Source organism: Labeo rohita, unplaced genomic scaffold (assembly GCF_022985175.1).
Source record: "Labeo rohita strain BAU-BD-2019 unplaced genomic scaffold, IGBB_LRoh.1.0 scaffold_1469, whole genome shotgun sequence".
In the NCBI taxonomy this organism is placed as follows: Eukaryota; Metazoa; Chordata; class Actinopteri; order Cypriniformes; family Cyprinidae; genus Labeo; species Labeo rohita.
The window spans coordinates 5,189-17,299 of record NW_026127636.1 but is presented as its reverse complement, the minus strand read 5'-3'; the positions used below and the strand labels follow the sequence as shown (position 1 = coordinate 17,299).

Genomic DNA, 12,111 nt, shown 5'->3' with positions numbered 1-12,111 from the left:
CCCTGTCATAGATAAAATCTTTTCCATGTTTGGCATCCCCAGATCTGTGAAAACAGATAACGGCCCCCCCATTCACCAGTGAGCAGTTCAGCAAGTTTGCAGCCCACACTCAAAAAAATGAACAAGGAAGGTTGTGCACTTTACATACTATATTTATATTAAGTTTACTTACAAAAATTGTGTTTGTTGACTTGAAATGTTTTTTTCTATTAAGGTCCACGTAATTATGTCTCAACTTAACTGTACAAAATCCTAACGCGTTGTCTAAACACAAACCATTTATGTTAAGTAAAAAAATCTTACATCCAGAGGGTGGCAGTATAGTGCGACGCTAACTGCCATGAAACCCCAAAGAAGAAGACGCGCGCAAAGATATTTGAATCTCTGCACACCTGTATGACCCCCTGCGATGTTTTTCTTGGATTGGGTTTTGACAGAAGGACGACTTGCCTTTTCAACAGCGGGTAAAGGTAGGAGGATATTTATTTTTATTATACTAAAGATATTTATGCTTTAGTTTTAGAGAGTTCTAGTGTCTTAGACATGCTAGCTTAGCCATGTGGCGCAGTTTGGTCCGCTGCATATTTCCAAATATTTGGGTGAAAAGAAAAGTAATAAGAGATAGTTCATGGATTAAAGTTCTCCGTCGCTACGATGGATTTCTGTTAATTGAAGCGAATTTGAAAAGACGCGGTGTATTCAGCCTGCTGAGGGGGATGTGATCAAAGCCTGGAGTGGATTGAAAGCTTTTCGTTCTTTTCTCTACTGTAAGGGTTCTGTTAACCCATTTAATCCCACCGGTCACAATTGTGACCACAATTTTTGCTTGCACATTTTTCTGTAGTATTAAAAAGCAACTCATATTATAAAGCACATGTTCATATATAATGAAAATTTAAGATGTCTAAATGAGTTCAGGGCAGGTCTAACATGATTGGGTAGTTTGGCCATGTGACCATAAACATTCATTTCCTAGTACTGCCCTCTGAATGGAAGGATAATGTCAAAGCTCAGAAATGACAGGTACATTTTCTAAGTTCATTTTTAAATAGCCAATACATCTTTTGCATGTATCATCATGAAAGGGTTATCTATACATACATATTAAAATTATATTATTACATTGTTTTTTTCTGTTGTCAAACTGCTGATAATTGAAGACGGTCACAATTGTGACCGGTGGTATAACACAGGGAGTCTAGGTGTATAGTGTAAATGCATTTACAAAATTAAAAATCTCCAGCCAGCAATTAGTTTAAAGACTGGTTTAACTTGTTGAAATTTGTTTTATTCCATTAACAAGAAGTAAACATTGCCTGGCTCAGTTTCAAAAATAACAAAATAGCAATCTTATGCAGCAGTTTAACACAAATATTTAAATGAAATGATGACAAAATGACAGATTATAAGAACATAGAGGAAATTATTATAAACTTCATTATAAACGGAAAAAAATAGCGTAGTAATGAAAAAAATGTATATAAAAATGAAGGAATAAATATTGAAAAAATAATAAATAAACAAATGATGAAATATGAGCCTAAGGTAGGAAACATGTAATAATTGGCCTGGCACACTTCTCACAGGAAAATGTTGTGCGACCGTCACAGACACGACATCTGACAAACCTATTTCCTGCACAACAAAAAAAATACTTAGACTGTTATTTATCTTTTACATAGCTTTAATATAGCTATTTGCAGATGTTATGATTCAGAAAACATCTTTATATACGTAATCTGCTTGCCTGTGTTTATTGGCCAGTGAGCAACACCATCAAACCTGTGTATATCAGTCACAGCAGCCAACATTGAGGATGGCCTCCCATGACCTTTTGGTGCAGTACCAAATTTTTTCAGGAGACTTTGGGCAACTACTCGCTGAAATCCAAGAAGATCGTAGTCACCATTCATGACATCTCTGTGGAAAAGCCAACTGTTGACCACAGCACTGTGAAGAGTCCATGCATAAATTGGCCACCACCACTTTTTTGATCTTATTGTGCTGTGATAACAGGACACCTGAAGATCACGTAGATCTACTCCTCCCATTTGCTGGTTGTAGGAGTGGATTATTTGAGGTTGCTGTAGGTAGTCATATGCCTTTCTTTCCTTGTTCCATCTGTTAACTGGTACCTCAGAGTAGACATCTTCCACATTGCTTGCAACAGTGACCACACTGTTGTCTCTCCACCTCACCAGTAGCTTTTCTCCTTCAGACAGAACTTCGGTGGAGCCCCTCTGTAACTTCTGGAATTCACCCATTGGGTGCACTCCAGCATAAGGCTCCATGTGGTAAAGGTAACCCCCTGAGGATGCCAGGCTCCAAACCTTATAGCCATAGCGGATTGTTTTCCCTTTATGAACTGTTTGTACCCGTGGTGCCCATAGTAGGGAATCATGCTCTCATCAACTGACAGCCACTTACTGAATGGCAGAATTTTGTATGAGCTATTAAGCTCCTGAAAGATTGGCCTCACTTTAAAAAAGGGGTCATTGTTGCACTTTGTGTTGTCCACTACATGGATGGATGCCATAATCACATGGAGCCTTATGCTGGAGTGCATACCCTTCTTTCAGAGACCGGGCTAGGTCAAGGGCCCAGCGTAGTCCTGGGTTTGGCTGAACAAGCTGGTGTTACAGGAGGATGCAACTTCACACATGACAACCTCTTCACCACATTATCCCTGATTGATGAGATGACAAAGCGAGGATATGGGTGCACTGGGACCTTGCGGCAAACAGGTTGTTTGCTGTGCCATTCAAACCAATGGGTGAATTCCAGAAGTTACAGAGGGGCTCCACCGAAGTTCTGTCTGAAGGAGAAAAGCTACTGGTGAGGTGGAGAGACAACAGTGTGGTCACTGTTGCAAGCAATGTGGAAGATGTCTACTCTGAGGTACCAGTTAACAGATGGAACAAGGAAAGAAAGGCATATGACTACCTACAGCAACCTCAAATAATCCACTCCTACAACCAGCAAATGGGAGGAGTAGATCTACGTGATCTTCAGGTGTCCTGTTATCACAGCACAATAAGATCAAAAAAGTGGTGGTGGCCAATTTATGCATGGACTCTTCACAGTGCTGTGGTCAACAGTTGGCTTTTCCACAGAGATGTCATGAATGGTGACTACGATCTTCTTGGATTTCAGCGAGTAGTTGCCCAAAGTCTCCTGAAAAAAATTTGGTACTGCACCAAAAGGTCATGGGAGGCCATCCTCAATGTTGGCTGCTGTGACTGATATACACAGGTTTGATGGTGTTGCTCACTGGCCAATAAACACAGGCAAGCAGATTACGTATATAAAGATGTTTTCTGAATCATAACATCTGCAAATAGCTATATTAAAGCTATGTAAAAGATAAATAACAGTCTAAGTATTTTTGTTGTGCAGGAAATAGGTTTGTCAGATGTCGTGTCTGTGACGGTCGCACAACATTTTCCTGTGAGAAGTGTGCCAGGCCAATTATTACATGTTTCCTACCTTAGGCTCATATTTCATCATTTGTTTATTTATTATTTTTTCAATATTTATTCCTTCATTTTTATATACATTTTTTTCATTACTACGCTATTTTTTTCCGTTTATAATGAAGTTTATAATAATTTCCTCTATGTTCTTATAATCTGTCATTTTGTCATCATTTCATTTAAATATTTGTGTTAAACTGCTGCATAAGATTGCTATTTTGTTATTTTTGAAACTGAGCCAGGCAATGTTTACTTCTTGTTAATGGAATAAAACAAATTTCAACAAGTTAAACCAGTCTTTAAACTAATTGCTGGCTGGAGATTTTTAATTTTGTAAATGCATTTACACTATACACCTAGACTCCCTGTGTTATACCACCGGTCACAATTGTGACCAGAGATGAAACACATTTTTTCATGGACTTTTCAATTATTTTTATAAAAAATTGACATTGATTGTTTAATATCCTTACAAACACCACACAAATTCATATATGTCATCTCTAGGAAAAATTTGGAATTAAATGGGTTAATCACTCCACTCGGTATCCACTCCGGGTTTTCTGTTCCCGCTCACGGAAAAACTGCTTCGTGTTCACTCCATTTTAAAAGTTATACTAGTGTGTTTATTTTTTTATGTCATGAACGCCTGAACGCAACATTTATAATGCTATATGTAATGTTTTGGAAATTATTCTACACGTTTAATAAATAGAATTACATAATGTCCAAATGTATACTTGAAGTGTGTAACTTCCCTTTCATTTTTCTGACTGTAGCGTTTAAGTTGTTGTATTTTTTATTTTTTTTATTGTATTTTTATGCCCCCTTTACTAAAGCATAAAAATACAATAATATTTTTGCAGATATATTTAAGAAACGTACTAGGTTAACATACTTGCTAATTTGAAAAACCCTGCTACAGTCATTCTTCGTTGAAACTGCAATACTAAGTTCAACCACTAGGTGCCCATCCGACTAAAACTAAAAATCTAAAACTAAAATCTGTTGTCAAATTAACTGTGGTTAATACTTGGTTTGAAGCTTTAGTTTTAGTTTTTGTTTTTTTTTACCAAAAATTACAAAGTGTGATTATTGTATTGGTTTGTAGTTTTTCAGTTCAGATTAATTTAATTTCACAGAATCTTTATCAAATTGTTTTGTTTTTATCCTTTGCAATTTTTCAGGTCCTTAATGAAAGGTGTGTTTTGTGTTCCTGCCAAGGTGCTTTACTCACAGTAGGTAAGATCTGCAACATCTGCTAATGTAAATACTGTTTCTTGCATCTAGCTTGTTTCTGTTTGTATCCTGTTTACTTTTAAATATCAGTAGCAATTGATAATTTAGTTTTTAACATTATATAAATGTTTTCAATTATTATTATTTTTAACTCATATGGTATGTTATTTGTAAAACAAAGGTGTTTATTTATTTATTATTTATTCAAATTTCTCATTCCAGTATTTAAATATTCTTAAGAATAAAATATTCCTAAGAATAAAATGTATGCTATTTTATCATTATACAGTCATTATGCAATCAGTGGCATAAAAAGGTCTTAAAATGGCAATAATTTCATTTATCGCAATTAATTTTAGTGCAAAATATCGCACAACAAAAAGTATTTCTCATGACAGCCCTACTTGAGTGTTTTCTGTAATTAACTAATGTTTGTATAAGTAAATGGTCATTGTACACCTGCCTACTTTTATAGTTAAAGTTTCACCCATTTCACAAAATTCTAGAAGTGTAATAGGTTTATAGTATGTATGTTGATGCTGCTTTTTTTCTATTTAGAATGAAATTGTTGAAAAGAAGAGGGAGTGTCTCCTCAGGGCACTTTGTATCTATCTAAATGAAGATCCAAGCAGTCTCTTCCAAGAGTATCTGGTAGGTAATACTAACAATTACTGAGGCAGTAATGGTATCCTAGGACTTTTAATAATATCACAATATCTAACATTGTCGAATATGGCTTGTAGGAATGGCAATTTTGGTCTTGACCAAAATCACGTTTCTGATCATTTAATCTTACAATTTTAAAAATTACAATCTTATAAAAGTAGAATTTATGGCAGAGCTGCTATATTAGATGGCATCAGATCATACAGGTGTACTTACAGGAGAAGTCCACTTCCAGAACAACAATTTACAAATAATTTACTCACCCCCTTGTCATCCAGGATGTTCATGTCTTTCTGTCTTCAGTCGTAAAGAAATTATGGTTTTTGAGGAAAAAAATTCAGAATTTTTCTTCATATAATGGACTTCAATTGTGCTCCCAATTTTGAACTTCCAAAATGCAGTTTAAATGCAGCTTCAAAAGGCTCTTAGGGTCTTAGGGTCTTATCTAGCGAAACGATCTGTCATGTTTTTTTGAAAAATAAAAATTTGTATACTTTTTAAGCACAAAAGCTCGTGTAGCACAGGCTCTGGCATGTGCGTTCACGACACTACGTACTATTGAGTAAATTATTTGTAAATTGTTGTTCTGGAAGTGGACTTCTCCTTTAATAAAGTGGCCAGTGAGTGTACAAATTGTGAGAAATCAGTTTGGACCAAAAGTTAGTAAAGCACTTTTTTAAAACATTTATGGAGAAAACTGCAATGCAAATTAACTCTTTGGAATTACAGGTGCATCTCAATAAATTAGAATGTCGTGGAAAAGTTCATTTATTTCAGTAAATCTACTCAAATTGTGAAACTCATGTATTAAATAAATTCAATGCACACAGACTGAAGTAGTTTAAGTCTTTGGTTCTTTTAATTGTGATGATTTTGGCTCACGTTTAACAAAAACCCACCAACAACATCTCAACAAATTAGAATACTTCATAAGACCAATAAAAAAAAAAAAAAAACATTTGTAGTGAATCATTGGCTTTCTGGAAAGTATGTTAATTTACTGTATATGTACTCAATACTTGGTAGGGCTCCTGTTGCTTTAATTACTGCCTCAATTCAGTGTGGCATGGAGGTGATCAGTCTGTGGCACTGCTGAGGTGGTATGGAAGCCCAGGTTTCTTTGACAGTGGCCTTCAGCTCATCTGCATTTTTTGGTCTTTTGTTTCTCATTTTCCTCTTGATAATACCCCATAGATTCTCTATGGGGTTCAGGTCTGGTGAGTTTGCTGGACAGTCAAGCACCAACACCATGGTCATTTAACCAACTTTAGGTGCTTTTGGGCAGGTGCCAAATCCTGCTGGAAAATGAAATCAGCATCTTTAAAAAGCTGGTCAGCAGAAGGAAGCATGAAGTGCTCTAACATTTCTTGGTAAACTGGTGCAGTGATTTTGGTTTTCAACACCAGCAGATGACATTGCATCCCAAATAATCACAGACTGTAGAAACTTAAAACTGGACTTCAACCAACTTCCTCCAGACTCTAGGACCATGGTTTCCAAATGAAATACAAAACTTGCTCTCATCTGAAAAGAGGACTTTGGACCACTGGGCAACAGTCCATTTCTTCTTCTCCTTAGCCCAGGTAAGAAGCCTCTAACGTTGTCTGTGGTTCAGGAGTGGCTTAACAAGTAGCCAAATTCCTTGACACATCTGTGTGTGGTGGCTCTTGATGCCTTGACCCCAGCTTCAGTCCATTCCTTGTGAAGTTCACCCAAATTCCTTAAATCGATTTTGCTCGACAAGTTTCTCAAGGCTGCGGGTCTCTCGGTTGGTTGTACATCTTTTTCTTCCTCACTTTTTCCTTCCACTCAACCTTCTGTTAACATGCTTGGATACAGCACTCTGTGAACAGCCAGCTTCTTTGGCAATGAATGTTTGTGGCTTACCCTCCTTGTGAAGGGTGTCAATGATTGTCTTCTGGACAACTGTCAGATCAGCAGTCTTCCCCATGACTGTGTAGCCTAGTGAACCAAACTGAGAGACCATTTTGAAGGCTCAGGAAATCTTTGCAGATGTTTTGAGTTGATTAACTGATTGGCATGTCACCATATTCTAATTTCTTGAGATAGTGAATTGGTGGGTTTTTGTTAAATGTGAGCCAAAGTTATCACAATTAAAAGAACTAAAAACTTAAACTACTTCAGTCTGTGTGCACTGAATTCATTTATTACATGAGTTTTACAATTTGAGTTAAATTACTGAACTTTTCCACGACATTCTAATTTATTGAGATGCACCTGTATGTGGCTGGTGATTTCATTGTTGTCCTTTTTTGTGTGTGGAAAGGATTCAGATGGCTGTGCTGCCCAGAGAGACCTTGAACAAGTTGTCTTTGGCGTCTACAGCATTAATGCTGAGGGAGGAGATGCCACCACCACTCCATTTGATGTTGGAAAAACTATTTTCTTTTGTAAAACAGAATTTGTGTTGTTAATAACTTCTTGTGTTGGTGAATAAAGGAACTAATAAATGTTGAGTTGAGTTTACTGAAGTAATTTGTGTGGAACCTGTTGACAAACTAGAATTAATTCAACCTAACTAGTAAAAATTAAAGTTAGTGACAGCATTTTATTTTGATTAAGCTTGAATTGAATGTTTTGTTGTAAAGTGATTAGTTTACTTTAAATAGACAAATATGTAATATGCAACTTCTAAACAAATTTTGTTAGTCCATATAACATAACTGACTTTAGTTAGTTAAACTCAAACGTCTCTTGCTGAGCAAAAATTAGTGATAATAGTTGGCTTGAGTCAAAAATATTATTTCTCCCTAAAACAACCCCATTAAGTTAGAAAACCTTGAAATATTTGTTTTCAAGTTTCATAATTAAATTATGTGGAACCTGTTGACAAGAAAAAATTAATTAAAGTCAAGGTTTCATTTTTTTGAGTGCACATGGGATTTCACCATCGTAAGATCACACCACTGTGGCCCCAAGCAAACGCCACTGCTGAGAGGTTTATGAGAACACTGGGAAAATGCCTCCGTGTTGCTCACATGAAGAACATCCCCTGGAAGCAGCATCTCTACACATTCCTGCGTGAGTACCGTTCAACACCACACAGCACAACAACAACATCACCCGCTGAGCTGTTGCTCAAACGCAGGATACACACAAAGATGCCTTCTGTAAGCACACCCACCGGATCGGACAAGGTTCTCCATAGGAGAGACCACGAGGCCAAGGCCAAAATGAAAGTGTATTCAGACACTCGCCGACACGCTACACATTACCCTCTCCAATCTGGTGACACCGTGTTGTGTTCTCAACCCAGGCGCAACAAACTCACAGCACCGTACAACCACAAGCCGTATAAAGTAACCACAGTCAAAGGCTCTATGGTCACCGCTGAGCGGGATGGACACCGAGTGACAAGAAATTCATCCTTCTTCAAGAAGCTTGGCCCTGGCCTGTGTGACACATCGACAGCAGAAGAGGATGAAGAAGTCACTGCTGACACAGTCCCAGTGTTGGCAAAATATCCTGCTAGGCACCGACAGCCTCCACAGTACCTCAGAGACTTTGTCATGGACTGAAGAAAAAAAAAAAAAAAGTGGGTAAAATGGACTGAGTAGGCACTTAATTGATTTATTATACTGAAGCAATTTATTTGTTCTTTTCATAATGTTTTTGCCGTTGATTACAGACCAAGAGAATGTTTAGTTATTGAATACTCAAGTAAATAGAAGAAGAAACAATGCAACAGAGTTCATGTGTTTAAAATAAAAAAAAAAAAAAAAAAAAGAAGTGATGTAACATTCAGATCATATCAGTATAATTGCACATACTGTTTACGTCATCACGTTGATGTACGTGTGAGGCGGAGGGATATGTTGACTATGTTTGGTGAGTGGGATGTATATGGTTGGGGGCGGAGAACAAACATTCATGGTATGCAAAAGCTCAGGCTGATCTCTTGGAACAACAGGCTCACCAAATAGTACTCTTAAATACGACAGCGCCGAAATGAAACGCGTTAAGTCTCGCAACTCGCGGTCATCCCGCTCACGGAGAATGTAAACTATCACATAAACTCTGAATGGTGCTGTTAAAGCAGTTAACGTAAGCAGCGAGATGTGCGAGAATCTTTGATAACTTGCTAATGCGCTTATTGTAATGCTTTTTGCTAACTTTGGTTTAAAGAATGAGTTAATCCAGCCCATCTTCCTGTCTGGCCTTTTCGCAGCATATATTCACTCCGGAGTAACTTTACCAGGAGGAGACAGACGGAGATTTGGAGTTCTGGTAATGGTTGCATTCTAAGAATTTGAATACCTGAATTTTACATGTAGATATGTTAGAAGATGTTTCTCAACTCCAGAAGAGAGACTATTTTCAAGGGAGAATGATTCAGATATCTCAAAAGCTAAAACTAATGTGAATTACATATTGTCTGTTTCCTGACCGATTTGTAGGTATTTACGAGGAACAAAGATGTTGTAGAAGTTCCATCTAAAACAACAGGGCAAATGGTACAGAAGACACCAGTTGAAGTGAACCCAAGTTGCCACTCTTCTTTGCAAAGTGAAGGATTTTCAGTGGAATTTCTAAAATGTAAGACATACACACATACCAAGATCTCCTTTTTCCTTTTATTATATTCTTTTATTATCTACATTGCCGTTCAATAGTTTGGGATTAGTACAATTTTTAATGGTTTTTATTAAATAAGTCTTCTGTTAATCAAAGCTGCATTTAATTGATCAAAAATACAGAAAATTAATTGAAAAATTAAACAAAAGTAATGTTGTGAAATATTGCAATTTAAAATATAGTTTTTTTTTGTCTGTTTTAATATACTTTAAAATGTAATTTATTTCTGAATTTTCAGCATCATTACTCTAGTCTTTTCATTACTCCAGTGTAACATGATCCTTTATAAATCATTGTAATATGCTGATTTATTATCAATTTTTATTGATAATTTTTATGGAACCTGTGATACTTTTCTCAGGATACTTTCATGGATAAAAAACGTTTTTTTGTTGTTGTTGTTGTTGTTTTTTTTTATCCAACAAGTATGTGTTAAACTGAATTTGATAGTAAAGACTTCTATTGTTAGATAAGATTTCTGTTTTCTGTTATCTATTTGTTGAGAGGTAATCAAATTTTTCTATTAATTCATGCATGCACTATATGTAACCATTTGGCCTGCCCATGACTAAAAATTTTCTGGTCAACTAGTAGTCATTTATTTTTAAGAGATTAGTCGACTAATTGCTTATTAATAAACTATATAATTTATAATAATGAACCTTTAATTGCCTATAGTCCATCAGCGCTTAAGCACACACAAAGCTTGCCACAGAACACTGGCAGAAGTAATGATTATGAATGTGTCAGTTAAAGAAAACAGCAAAGAAGACTGCCTTAACATTATAATAATTCATTAATATGTGTTTTCTGTATTTTCGGCTGCAGTGATAAAGTCGATAACACTTGTCATCTCTACAGTGGATGTGCATGTTTGATTGAATGGATTAAACAATCTGAAAATATTTGTTTTCCATTTTAACTGGCTTATTTAAAAGTAGACATTTCTATAGATACATTTTTCATATCTGTGAAGCAAGCATGGAGTGTCTGTTTTTTTTTTTTTTTTTGACACCCTCAAGTTCATAGAGACCTAGGGCCAGAATTACATCATGGACTTCACCACTTCCTGTGGATTTTTTTTCCTAGCATCTAATGAAATTTTGATAGACTAATGGTTAATTGATGATCAGAACTCAGGAGGCAGCCCTTGTAACCATAGTCAGTTTAGCTAAAAACAGCTAAAAATTGTTAATGCTAATATATTCATATTCATATTCATATTAATCTATACTCATTTATCAATAAAATAGCTACATTAATTAAACACCTACAGAAATATGCAAATGGAAGTGTGTGTGTATATATATATATATATATATATATATATATATGTGTATGTATATGTATATATATATGTATATATATATATGTATATGTGTATATATATATGTATATATATATATATATATATATATATATATATATATATATACACACACGCACACACACAAACTTCCATTTGGATATATACATTTTATCTTTATTTTAGCAATAAAAGGAACAACTATCAGGGGCATGTTTCTAAATTATTGCAGGCTGTGTCTGGAAAAAAAGGAAAATGTGCAACAAAGACATGTCACTACAGTTTGTTTTTTTAAGTAGTTTTACTTGTTGAAAATTAATAATCTAAATTATTTCTTTTTTAAGTCTGTTTCAGTGACTGGCGGAAACAAAAGGAGGCGGAAACAAAAGGAGTCTGAAAGAAGAGAGAGAAAAGAGGGAGAAACAAGTGGGGCATTACATATCCAAAAAAAAAAAAAATACAATAATATAATATAATAAAAAAAAAGAAAAATGAGAATGCATAATATGTTAAGAATTCTGTTATTGTTCATCTTCCCCATTAATTGTTAATATAGTTTTAGAATTGTTATCATTATTATTTTGTAAATATTTTGTAAATATTTGTTATTAAAGGGGCTGTAAGATCAAATAAAAATTGTTTTAATGGTTCCTTGTGGTCCTGCAGATTATTAAAAGTAAACATATTACTTATTTATCACATTATTTGTCAGGATAAATTGGGGCAGACACTACGTAATCAATCAATCATTAAACAAACATTTTGACCAGCTAAGACCAGCCTGGCTGACCATCTAAGACCAGCTTGACCAGCTAAGACCAGCTAAGACCA

The 12,111-nt window shown here is 35.4% G+C and overlaps 2 long non-coding RNA genes across 3 annotated transcripts; both read left to right on the top strand.

Annotated features, from left to right (window-relative positions):
* Window positions 1-296: 296 nt before the first annotated feature.
* On the top strand, window positions 297-7,833 carry LOC127158345 (uncharacterized). Its single transcript, XR_007826138.1, has 4 exons — window positions 297-470; window positions 4,661-4,715; window positions 5,271-5,363; window positions 7,666-7,833. It is a non-coding gene; the product is annotated as an uncharacterized LOC127158345 (long non-coding RNA).
* A 1,426-nt stretch (window positions 7,834-9,259) lies between these two features.
* Window positions 9,260-11,888, top strand: LOC127158346 (uncharacterized). Of its 2 annotated transcripts, XR_007826140.1 has the most exons (4): window positions 9,260-9,443; window positions 9,568-9,626; window positions 9,797-9,935; window positions 11,625-11,888. It is a non-coding gene; the product is annotated as an uncharacterized LOC127158346 (long non-coding RNA). The 2 variants fall into 2 exon arrangements; XR_007826139.1 differs by having other exon boundaries at window positions 9,260-9,626.
* The last annotated feature ends 223 nt before the right edge of the window (window positions 11,889-12,111 follow it).